Below are 4,083 nucleotides of genomic sequence, written 5' to 3' on the forward strand. Positions count from 1 at the left end.
TTTTTTTCTTGATCACATGAAATGAATTGTTCTTGTCTTGTATGCAAGCTTGTTGGCAGCATGAGAGCCAGTATGGTGCAGTGGTTTGAGTGTTAGACCTGGAGTCTGGGAAACCAGGGACTGAATCTGTGCTTAGCCATACAAACCCACTAGGTAATCTTGGGCAAGAAACACTCTAGGCCTTAGGGGAAAATAATGGCAAAGTCATGAATAAATCTCACCAAGAAAACCCTATGATAGGGTTGCTGTAAATCAGAATCAGCCTGAAAGCACATAACAATAACAGCACTGCAAGATAGAATAAATGCACAACTTGCACAACAGTTTTCTTCAAAATATTGCTCAGGATCTAAGGAGCTATTTCAAATAATTGTCTGAAGATGTCAGATGCAAGTAAAACGTCAAGAATAAACTCTTATAGAACATGGCCACGTAGCCCGAAAAACCCACAAAAAGCTATGGATGCCGACCATAAAACCTTCGACTTCACATATACGTTACATTGTCTGGTGGCTACTCATACTCTTTATTAATTATTACATGATATAAGGAACCCTGAGGTTTCTACCTCTGACGACAGAAAGGATGTAACACTGAGATAATGCCTCGTTTAACTTCCTGTTTTATGTTCTTGGGTAGCTGTCCTGGCATGTTTAATCCTAGCAGATAAGCAAACTGTCAGTCCAATTGGGCAGATTCCTGTAAGGCTGTTGATTATTTAGTACATATAGACTTATTGCCAGTCCTGAAACTTAAGTTTTTGAATTCCCATATTTTCCTTCCCTATTTCTCAAAATTTGAATTACTGCTTTGCTTCTTTTTTGGAGTTACTTAATTAACAGTGGAAAACATTGCACACACTCCAATCACTTCATCTTCACAAGTGACATTAGGGGAATGTTTTTATGTCCACTCTTTGTAGTGCTCTTAAGACATGCTTGTTTACTGGGATAGAGTTGGGGAGTTCTGTCATCTGTGAGCACTTATGAGCTAAGTTGCAATAAAGCGAAAAAGGTAAGCAACAAATAGTTGAAAGAGCAGTCTTGGATTTAAGTTACTTAAATATAGTAAAGAAATGAGATCCATTCTTTTATGTTAGGATCTTCATATCTGACTCTTAAGAGGAAGCCAGGTTTTTCCATTTGGATAACCTAATATTTCCCAACATTTCCTTTATAATGTTTTCTGAGTTCATTTTTATGGGGTGTTTTTTGCCATTTTAGTTTCTGTGCCCCAATGTTGTTTACTCTTATTTGAGTAAACATTTATTTTGGGGGGTATTAGCCTTTTGCACTGTGCTAGAAACCACATGTGAAATTCTGGCATCAAGAAAATGTTTACTTAAATATAAACTAGCAACATCTGAACTTCTTCTTTTGACTCTAAATGGAAAATAGGTATCTACGGTGAAGGGTAGGCAATTTTGTTAAAGGAATATTTTGTCCCTATATTCTTCAGTAGTTTAGGAGTATTTCTTTTTCAACAACAGAACAAGATGATTGCCTTCCATGTGCAACAAATATTCATGCTTGTACTGTTGACATTTTGAGTACTAGGTAATGTACCATTCCCATAAAATTGTAGACCTGGGAATTTAAGTGCCTCAGAGTAGAAGTCTCCTAGTTGAGTGGTGGGCATGGCACACAGCCATGTTTCTTTCCATCACTCAAATCTGTCCACCCCACTATTTCTCATACATGCACACACACACATTTCTCTCTCATTCCATTCATATCCATAGACATAAAAATCCCTTCCCAGCAGATGCCCCTGACAATGGAGGGGAATAGTTTGTTTTACATTGGATTTAAATAACCAGCAGTAGGAATGTGAAATGGCACACAGAACAGAATATATGTGAAAGAATACTGAACTTCCTTGGGAATAATACTGCAGTATAGTATTGTTGTGCATAAGACCATAGGCATCTGTGTAGCCCCATCACCATCTCCTCTGATGTGGTCATGAATTGATCTACTTTTGTCAGCCAGGGGTTGAGATGCTCAAGACAGCCAGAGCCATCCCATTCAGTTCTGGTTTCAGGGAAAAATCTTCCCCCGTGATTAAAAGAAGTCTGGGGCCCTAAACAATAGCCAGAAATGTCAAATTGTTCCTTGTGAATGGTTTAGGGTGGGGGACAGAAGGTGCTTTCAGCCTACCTCCCAATATCTTGGAAGATTGCAGAAATAACCCTAGCAGGCTCTGTGCCCCACCTCTGGGCTGCTCTTGGCCCAATCTCAGCCTTAAAAACACAATACTGTATTGGTATTTTAAACTTCCTGGATCCCTTTCAATGATGTGTTCCTTTGGCTACTTTCCTGCCTTCTGCTATAGAGAGTAACTATAGGTCCATGTTATATATCTTTGTTAAAAGACCTGCAATGTTAGCTTTATGTTCTTTGAGAAGATTTGAATAGAAATTGAACCTGGAGAAAAAGTTTGGCACCCCCAATTCTTTTGTCACTGCTATTTGGCCATTGTTTTTCAGCCTCCTTTTCCTGACAATGTCATGTCTGGCATGGATATCCTTTGTAGCCCTACAGATTTGGTCAAACTGCAGCTCCCAGTATTATTATTATTATTAACCTTTATTTATAAAGCGCTGTAAGTTTACACAGCGCTGTACATCAATTTTTTAGTCAGTAGCCCTAACTAGTATACTTAATGCCAAGGAATGCCAGACTCTTATCTCAACAACATCTGGAGGGCCACACAGTTCACGTTCTGTAGTGAAGTTGCAATCAGTTTGAGGCCTTTGTTTAGTCTTCTTGTACTGTATTCCTTTAACTCCAACTAGTTCCTTGTCCGCCTCATATATTTATAATATTTAAAATTCTTTGATTACTTACTGTTATTAGAGGTTCAAGCCTCTAATTTTATGCCATCTAGTATTTCTTTAGCATAAGACTTCTTCTTTTCATTCTTGTTGGGGTCCATTTTCTGAAGGCAGCTGCCTTTTTGTAATAACTTCTTTGACAGTCTTTATTAACTTTTTGGCTATGTCTTGGACTTGATGGTATTTCTAGTATACATTCTAGCTGAACTCCTATAATTGTCATTTGGATCCTGTTCCTGCTGATAAAATGTTATAATCAGCATTTTCTGGCTTCTGAGAATATACTCATATACTTAAAAGTGAGAACTGTAATTTCTTAATTAAACAAGTCTTCTTTATCAGACTACTGAATTCTGATCCAAAGTGTAGTTAGCACTATCATAAATGCAAACAATTTCCCCCTTATTGTAAATCAACAAGATAAAATAACAATATTTTTCTGTGATGTGCACAGCTATAGCAAACAAAATACATTTGAAAAGCAAAAATAACATACCTCCAAAAACTTGCATGGACGATGCCATGTCAGGTTGTCAAAGGATTATGATTAATCTTCCCTTAAGTTGAGAAATGAATGTGATTTCTTTTTTGGCAACATTGGAGTAGAATGGACGATTCAGCTGGCATGATAGCATCCAGCTTTTGCAGGACTAGACATGTTAACAAATCAAAATTTAAAATGAAAATCATCTGCATTTTTAGAACTGAAAACAACATTTTAAAAAAACTATAGGACTTCTACTCAATAGAGTTCAGGACAGAAAAAAAAGCAAATCATATCATGCCATAAGTATATTAAAATAGAAAATGAAAGCCTTTGACTTCACAGAAAGTAAACCAATTACATCAACAATAACATGAGGCAATAGGCAGCAGGCCTTTCTCAAAAATGTATGGAAAATGATAGTGTTGACACGGCACTGAAAAGATTAGTAGTGCCACGTGTGGCTTTTTAGGAAATTGCATTTCATACAAGGAGTGTCACCACTTCTCTTTTCACAGGTTTCATGAACACATTTCACAGTGAAATAAAAATAAGGTTGTTGACAATCATTGATCTCCTTTTGGGCAGCTTATATAAAATAATAACTACCTATTTTTTGTATATATCTCCTTATATCTTTCTGAAATGAAATGTCATTTTAATTACATTAGTACTCTCCTTTCCCTTGCTGCCCTAAATAAACATGGATTATCTATGGAAAATGGCTAATTGTTAAGCAGCATGCAGCAATACAGTACCTTGC

The sequence above is a fragment of the Sceloporus undulatus genome, unplaced genomic scaffold, assembly GCF_019175285.1.
Source record: "Sceloporus undulatus isolate JIND9_A2432 ecotype Alabama unplaced genomic scaffold, SceUnd_v1.1 scaffold_13, whole genome shotgun sequence".
NCBI classification, from domain to species: domain Eukaryota; kingdom Metazoa; phylum Chordata; class Lepidosauria; order Squamata; family Phrynosomatidae; genus Sceloporus; species Sceloporus undulatus.